The 8880-nt window shown below is 40.6% G+C and overlaps 1 non-coding gene across 1 annotated transcript; it reads left to right on the top strand.

Annotated features, from left to right (window-relative positions):
* The first annotated feature begins 4280 nt into the window (after positions 1-4280).
* Trnaw-cca (transfer RNA tryptophan (anticodon CCA)) lies at positions 4281-4352 on the top strand. The gene has a single exon. It is a non-coding gene; the product is annotated as a tRNA-Trp (tRNA).
* Positions 4353-8880: the final 4528 nt, after the last annotated feature.

Here is an 8880-nt window from a genome sequence, read left to right as displayed (position 1 = left end):
GGACAGAGTTATCTGTAGAGAAGTTGCTTTGCTATAAACCCCTTTACTTTGTCATAATTTTGTTGTCTTCTTAAGTAACATGGGAGACTTTGGCTTAAAGTTTTCTGTTTCATTTCTCTCACTATTGAAAGCTCCCACGTTAAAGTTCTTTGACTCACGCAGACAATATACATGGAAATGTATTGGAGGTGCGCTGCACAGGCTAAATGGTGATGGACCGAACGAGCGAGTTTCTTTACTGCATTTGTAGATACGAAAATATGGACACAGGAACATTCCCAGCCGGCCGCGGTGGTCTAGCGGTTCTGGCGCTGCAGTCCGGAACCGCAGGACTGCTACGGTCGCAGGTTCGAATCCTGCCTCGGGCATGTGTGTGTGTGATGTCCTTAGGTTAGTTAGGTTTAAGTAGTTCTAAGTTCTAGGGGACTTATGACCTAAGTAGTTGAGTCCCATAGTGCTCAGAGCCAATTGAAATTGAACATTCCCAGTGACCACAATGATAACAACTACACGAAATGTATCAACGCTGGACTCCCTTACTTAGTTCAACGTTCAGTATTGCGGCTCGAATCGACAGATCCGAGCCCTCTAAAAGTTGGAGGTCACAAGATGGCGGCTGTAAACCGGAAACTGGTTTATTTTAAAATTATATAAACGAAAAAATGACTAAGTTGATAGATTGATGGTTTACGAAAGAAAAGGAAGAGCGTTCGAATCTAAGCGCTGTCTGTTGTAATCTTTTTGGACCTTTGCAAATAATATTTAAAACTTAATTGTCTATACAAAAAAAATGGTTCAAATGGCTCTGAGCACTATGGGACTTAACAGCTCTGGTCATCAGTCCCCTAGAACTTAGAACTACTTAAACCTAACTAACCTAAGGACAGCACACAACACCCAGTCATCACGAGGGAGAGAAAATCCCTGACCCCGCCGGGAATCGAACCCGGGAATGTCTATACATTATGCAGTTGTAGGCTTTTCTAGGTTCAACATTCTTTCAAAAGATTTCGTTTTATAACAATCTAATCTTTAAACAGGCAAATGGTCATAGAAAAATATTGAAAATGGATGTATTTATTTGTAATCGCTAAAACCGCAATCTGGCATCTCTATAGCTTTCAGCTAAGAAAAATGTCTCAGCCGATTGGCATATTTATTTAAGTCCTTGTGCGAGTTTTACTGGAGTAAGTGGATGTGCATTGTAGTATCTGTTGTTTCCAGTTTTAGATTAGTTCTTCAGCTACGGTAGGTCCATTCGACTGCCACGCTCAAAAGAAAAGATCGGTAGCTCCTTGGTAGCGAATCAGCATACTGTAGTGGTAGTTGTAGCATGTGTCTCATCGAATCTCACCGCATGGTTTGTCAATTCGATGATCGAACATAATCTTCCTTGGAAGGTAATATTTATCTGACTTCCCGTAACAATAAAAATAATCATCCTTGGAGGGTGACATTCATGTGACCTTCCATAACAATAAAAATAATCGTCCTTAGAGGGTGATTTTCATCTGACCTCCCGGAAAGATCCAAATGTACAGTAACAAGAGGATCTGTATTTTGAAATTAATATTGTTGGCCACATAAACAAGTAGGCCGTTTACAGAAAGAAAAAAAATGAAGAGTATACTAAGTATAGCAGCAGTATTTCGTCCATGTGCCACTGGCATCAAGAACAGCTTGTATCCTTCGAGGCATAGAATTGACAAGTCTATGGAAAAAGACCTCATCCATAGCAATTCCCTTCCCTTCCCATAGAGCAGTGACAGTTTCCGGACGAAGGTCTGGCCGATCGTCTCGCAGAGTCTTCTTAAGCTGAGCCCATGGTGCCCTGTGGGATTGAGACCAGGGGACTTTGGAAATCACGGAAAACACTGAATAATATTCTCCCTCCTTTGAAACCAGCTTTGAATCCTAATGCTAGTGTGTGATGGGTGATTATCATGTGGATGAGTCAGACGTTCTTCGGTGTAGCAAAGTCAGCTCCAGGGATATTACTTTTTCATGAAAATGTTCGTAGCATGCCGAATTGAGCTTGCGTTGGATACATTGTAATGTTCCTGCTCCCATGTAAGATATCCAGCCCCAACATTTCACACTTACGCGTCCGCTTCTAGTGCATGTGGCCACAAAGCGCACGTCATATCGTTGCCTATCTGTGCGGTGAACAAAAGCATGACCTCTGCTCTTGGTCTCAGTTGTGCACTCGTCGGACAAAATTACTTTCCTTCAATCGACATCTTCCCAGGAACTCACAATTGCTGGTCTATCCACGGCTTGTTCGCCAGACAACTGTTCGTTGATAGGAGCACGGCGGGACCTGATTCCATGGTCCTTTAATCTTCTGAGAGCAGTTCTCGAGGAGCCAGGGAAATCTGAAGCTCTCCTTCGTTCCCGGAAGAGTGACAAAGGAGCATTCTGGGTCGCCCTGAGTTATTCTACATCTTATCTCCGTGTAGAGAGACTCGTGGTCTTCCAGGTACTGGACGTCTCGCTACCTCACCATTATTTCTAAATCGTCTAATCCATCCCCTTGCTGTGGAAACATCAACATCATAACGACGTCTTGGCTCAGATGCAGTAACACCGATTTCAAAGAGAGCAATTATTCGCTCGCGAACATTCACATCAGCCATTTTGAACCAGACCTATGACGTATGCTAGTCGGCTGATACGTTTCTCTTAGCTGAAAACAATAGACACCAGGTGGCGATCGAAGTAATTACAAATAGATACAGCTATTTTCAATATTTTTACTGCGACTATTTGTCTGCTTGTTTGAAGATTAAACTATTATAAAATGTAATCTTTTGAAAGAATATGGAACCTAGAAAAGCTGCACAATTTGTAGCGAAGTAAGATTTAAAGTATTACATGCACAGGTCTAAATTAAAAAAAAAAATAATTTAATTGACCCCAGTTAGAGTGTATCCTTTGCGTTCGCAAACCGTCAGCATATCCACTTTTCCACTGAAGCACATGTGAAACGCTCCTCGTTGCAGTAATTCCACCTGCGTGAAGTTCTTAAATTTCATCCGTTTCTAAGTGCTCGAAGAATTATTTTCAAAAGAAATGATACGATGAGTTAAATTGCAATGAATCTCGACTTCTTCTGTATCGTAACTATTATATTGCTTCTATTTGACGATGTAAACACCAAGCTACTATCTACATGTACCTCCCAATGTTTTATTTTAATTTTCCTCAAACCGCTGGATTTGGGAACACTGGCACTTCCGGACTCGGGCATGCGCCATGTTCTGTTCTTGGACTCTCAAGGGACCGGGCAATGTTTTTGGCTCTCATTGTACAAGGTAGCTGCTTCTTGTATTGTGTTGTCGCACACGTTTTGCTGTTTCGTGTCTAAAAGTTCAGGTGCATACAGTACATGCCGCGGTATCACCGCGGTTTTATTAAGTAGTGTGCTACTCCTTCAGTAAAGGTTCTATGGATTGCTCACATTTACTGCCAAGTGTCACACTTTGTTAACGATTGCAGTAATTTTCCTCGCCAGTGAAAATTGATCCGGCTAAGTTAAACGCATTCTTTCAAGAGAACAGCCCTACCTGTAGTTGCAACTACTGAGCATGTTGCAGTCAGCGTCCTTGCTCAAAATTCGCCGCCGCGGGAAGGATTCACCTCATGTGGTACAGTTAAATGTCTCCAAATATTCACGTGGTTATGAATCTCTGTCCTCGCCGTTTACTGAGACTTTTCCATTATTACATATGCATTTCCGTTATTACATATGCATTTTCATTCACTAAATGTTATTGTTGGAGTTCTCAATTTCGCCAGCAGTTTCACGCGTCAACCAAACCTAGACTTTAAGAAGAAATTATTGTCAATGTGGTGTTGCTTCTAATATCAAGAGGGGTTCTACAGTTGTGTAGACCAATATCGCACAGTAAACTGAATTGTTCTGATACGTCTATGGACGTATCTGAAAATCGTGGCGAAATCCCGATGTGTAAATTAATAAATGTTATCTACACACAATGCTGTACTTTTATGTGTAAAAATATTTTTTATTGAATTTACACATGACACACATTCTCGAATAGTAATCAGCTACACACTATTTCCGCTTAATGTCACATTTCGAACTACTACCTACATGTACTCCCCAATGTTTTATTTTAATTTTTTGTGTATTAACTAATTACCAGATAATTAAAAGTAGAAGTTAATAAATATATAAATTTCCGTATAAAGTTCACAAATTTAAACTTAAGAATAGAAGTCTACATGATGCTTAAAGTATGGCGTCAGAAGCGTGTGACTCCGTGGCGCAACGGTAGCGCGTCTGACTCCAGATCAGAAGGTTGCGTGTTCAAATCACGTCGGGGTCAAAAATTTTTATGTCTTTACTTTCAATGACACTAACGTTAGTGTCTACATTCGCATGTGAATTTTTCGGAAACTGAGGTTGTACTAAAATTATTTGGAAAAAAGCAGAGCAAGGAGTCTATATATCAGAATACTCGTAAGAGAACTACAGATAATATAAAAATGGTATTCACAATACAACTTGACGCACCTCTTTCCAGAACAAAATCAGTTATGGGAGATATACATCAGAAGGGGTTTGTAGCACATTACAACTCCAGCGATGTGGTTCGAGCGGTAGAAGCAAAAGTCGACTTTTAAAGCCAAAACACTAATAGGGTTGATATCATTTCAAGCAAATCACTACAAGCATGTTCTTCATACAGCTACTGTACTTAAGCAAATACAGTGGTGTAGGTCCTCTATGGATTATTTTGATGCTCCTGTCAAGGATTCAAAACAGGAAAAACCCAGAGACCATAGACCAGCGACCGTGGATAAAGTCCGGCATCACCATTATACTGCTAGGATATTTCAACGTCAAGGTCAAGAGAGAACAAAAATAATGCGAGATTGTTGGAAGATATCCTGCCCATAAGAGAACAAAGAAGAATGGAGAACGCTTAACCAGCCTCTGCAGCGAATATGGGCTGCTCTTGATGTCTGTGGCCTTTACAATTTTCCGAAGGATGGCCCAGACGTTGCGGAGCCCAGACAGCATGCTCAAAGAATTCCAGATCGAACACACTGTAATAGATGGGCAGAAATATTGCGACATTATGAATGTTAAGGTCTTAGAGAAGCTAACATCGATTCTGATCCTTAGCTATCACTGATCAAAGTCTCTGAAAAGGACAGCATGTAATATACTACTGAAGAATAAGAAAATTCCTAGATTTGTTACCACGAAACTATGCCTCAATGACAGCAAATGCACTAAAACTCTAGCTGACTACTTCCAGAAGCTACTAAATACCAAAGAACCTACTGAACGACTCCCCATTAGAGATCCAACTAATACCAACACCGAGCACATCTCTTCTCAAACGCGCGAGGAAGTTAAAGAGGTCATAAATTTACTAAAAAATAACAAAGCCTCTGTGGAAGATCGGATAGTGACAGAAATGCTGAAATTAGCCGGAGAAAACATACGTAGACGTATACATATAATAATCCTGGACATTGGGGCTAGCGTGAAACTCACAGACAACTGTATCTCAGCTGTTATCCAACCAATTCACAAAAAAGAAAACAGGTTCGAGAGCATCGATTTCATGTATTAAGAAAATACAAAAACTCAAGACCATCCTCCAATACCGCAAGAAATGAGTTAGTGCGTAGCAACCTTTATAGACTTCGAAAAGGCATGCGACTCCGTGGATAGAACCACACTTTTTGGAATAATAAGAGAACTAGGACTCAACCTTAGCCAGGATAAAGTTTAGAGGGCAACTCTTATAGAACTGCCAGATCAATACTGGTGCAAGGCAAAGAAACAGCATTCCAACGATATTATTAAACTGCGTCCTGATAAAATCATCAGAGACTGGACCAAATGTCCACCAGCAAACACCGCATTAAAGACGAGGATGAGACAACCTAGGGACCCTACGCCTGGCTTTTACTGATGAGCTCTGACTTTACCGCCAAATTACATAGGCTACAAGATGCTTGTGTGCAATTCAAAGCACTGCATTTGACAGCACAATGAGTAAAAGTGTATCGCTGTCCTGAGTTCTCGTCGTTGCAGTTCTGGGGAAAATATTTTTGTGTGTTCGTTTTTGGTTAAGATTTCATTGTGTTCCGTACAGAGTGGCATAGAAATTTGGTTGTCAGTGGGAAGTATTCAACTGTGTTCGTATTTCTGGTAGCGTTTTAGTGGGCATTGTTTTATTGCAGAAGTAGTTTCAACTATTCCTGTTTGATTAAGGGTTTCTTACCTTATCAGCTGCACTGTCCCATGCTTCTCTTGCTCGTCCTATCTGATTTTTCCATGTGTTGCTCCCGCACTGGCCAGTTTATCATCGATGTTAAGTCAACATGTTCCCTGCACAAGTTTCTGCGTCCCCACTCTGTGCTCAGCCGCTTGCAGAAAACTGTTCATTTCGCGTTCTGTACACTAAGGATACATTGACATAATGTACACAGAAAGGTCGTTACCCAGTGATAACCACATCTCTTTTCAGTCACTTCTCACAGTGCGGTGCGTCCGTTTCCTGGAAGAGTGAAGTGTAATGGGGGAGACATCACGAAGCCACAGTAGGCGCAAAATATCAGGAGTGGAGAAATGCTTAGAGCAATGGAAGAACGGATAGCTACTATAGAGAGGCAAGGGGCTGCATTAGAAAAAATACAGTGCAGAAAGTACAAACCACGTAACGATTTTTGAAAATCCAAGACACTTTGGAGGAGACTTGGAGGAGAAGATTGCGGAGCAGTGCAATCACATTGAAGGTGGAAATTTTAATAAGCTAGACGATAGGTTACGCAGAGTAGATACAAAATTAGAAACAGTAATGGAATAGCACCGCAGCATCGTCGTGGATCTGCAACCTGAAGTGTGCAGCATGAAGAGGGAGGTTAAAGCATTGAAGGAAGTGTTGAATAAAATCAAGTAAGATCTGAAGCTGTCCAAAGAAAATCATAGCACGTAGCTAGGCTAGGCAGTAGCTAGTCTGAATAATAATAAGCCTAACTTGAGAGAAGAAAATAATGAGAACTGGACGGAATTTACATGTGAGGGGCATGAGGAAAATGTTAGTAATCACTGCATTACAGAGGCACGCGAGTCCACTGAATACAGGTATCGAAGAGGACTTTGAGCATAGAGAATATATTAAGATCCGGAATGTATGTTATTTTTCGAATCCGTCTGGCAAACTTCACGAAAAAGTTTGGATCAGCCAGTTTGACCACATTCTTCAGCTGCCATGATCATACACTCAAAGAATGAATTTCATGTGTGCACCCCTATGTGGAGAACCTGCGACAACGAGGAGGGTCAGAGCACTTGTAAGTCAAAGTTATGATGAACTTCGTCTGGAGTACGTGGAGCAATACTGGGCCCAAGTACGGCAGGAACGTGAAAAGAGAGAATACTCATGCTGGCGAAGTATCTGAGTGCAACCGTCCAGTAGAGTATTTTAAGGCTATGGCCATGAGAAACAGCATGTTATATGATCCGTTTACGTCAAAGGACATCGTACGGCCATGTTTCGTTGAACTATCACAGCTGGTGAGAAGATAGATCGCATGACCGGCAGAGGCATGTATGTGGAGGACAAATTTCAGAAATTGTTGGGAAAGTTGTAGTTTGAGCATAAAGAGGCCGATGGATATCATGCAGAGATTGCTAAATAGGACAGAAGACAGTTTGTGTTATGTATGGGATTAATGTGTGAGATTTGTTTGCATACAGAATTAGGTGTAAGATTTCTATATTATGAGTGATATCATCATGCTTGTGTTGATTAGCTGTGCAAATTATGTAGAAGTTGCGTGTGACGTGTGTCATTTTCTGTTCTAGGATGTTAGGGGGCCTTATGTGATCAATTAGGTGGGACTTTGGGCCATATGGTATGTAAAAACTTTGAAAAGCGGGACTATTCGATCCACTTTTGTGATATATGAGTTTTTCAGCAATGTAAATATCAGCCATGGATGCAACCTTTTGGTGAGGGACATCTTAACGTAAAAAATAAAGGTAATACGAGGTCACATGAGCAGTTGCGGTACCTAGAATAAGTGAACATTTAGCCGTTGTAATGTCAATTATGATAAAAGTTTATGCATTATTAAGTCGTCAGATATTATGCTCTTGTATCCTTGTGTATTTCAGAATTGTCCTACGAGACGTAGATTAAAGGGAACATTTTACTGGAGGATCATGAAGAAATGAAAGTCTCAGAGAGAAAGGAAGGCCCATCATGACAATCAGTGGTATGACCATGTACAGTATCATCATGTTAGTCAACTGTAGGGTGTACCAACAATTTACGTATCATGCATGTTTTGCTTTCATAGTTACTTCAGAAGACTAATTCCAAACTGCATGTGATATACATTATTTACATCTCTACTAACTAGTATCAGCCGGCTATTTCTAAACTTTTTCCACCGAACTTCTTTGATAAGGTTTATGGTAATTTAATTAATATAGAGTCATGCTTACATTTTGCTCACTAGATGTTTTCTTTCTTTAGTCACGAGGGCAAGGAGCCTGAATTTCTTTAATTCAATTTTGTAAGGCTATGGAGCCCAGTTTTGTCTGTCTATACTTCATAAATATTTTATAGCTTTTGAAGCCCTAAGAACCACAGTATTTACTCAGTTCTTCAGATTTTAGGGCCTTGAGCCGTTCATTTAACAGTTGTAATGATGAACTGATGATAATTTTTTTAATTTGATTACTGTAGTTCAGAGGATGTCGAGGGCAGTTGTTGTTCTGTTGGGCGGGAGAGTAGACGCTGTTCGGTTGGTGTAATGTATAGATGGAAGAAGTTGCAATTGTCAGAATATATTTGAGAAAGGAGATGGGCTTTTGTTTTATGG

The sequence above is a fragment of the Schistocerca serialis genome, chromosome 1 (genome assembly GCF_023864345.2).
Source record: "Schistocerca serialis cubense isolate TAMUIC-IGC-003099 chromosome 1, iqSchSeri2.2, whole genome shotgun sequence".
NCBI classification, from domain to species: domain Eukaryota; kingdom Metazoa; phylum Arthropoda; class Insecta; order Orthoptera; family Acrididae; genus Schistocerca; species Schistocerca serialis.
Note: the sequence above shows the minus strand (reverse complement) of the source record. Positions and strands in the feature narration are given on the sequence as shown.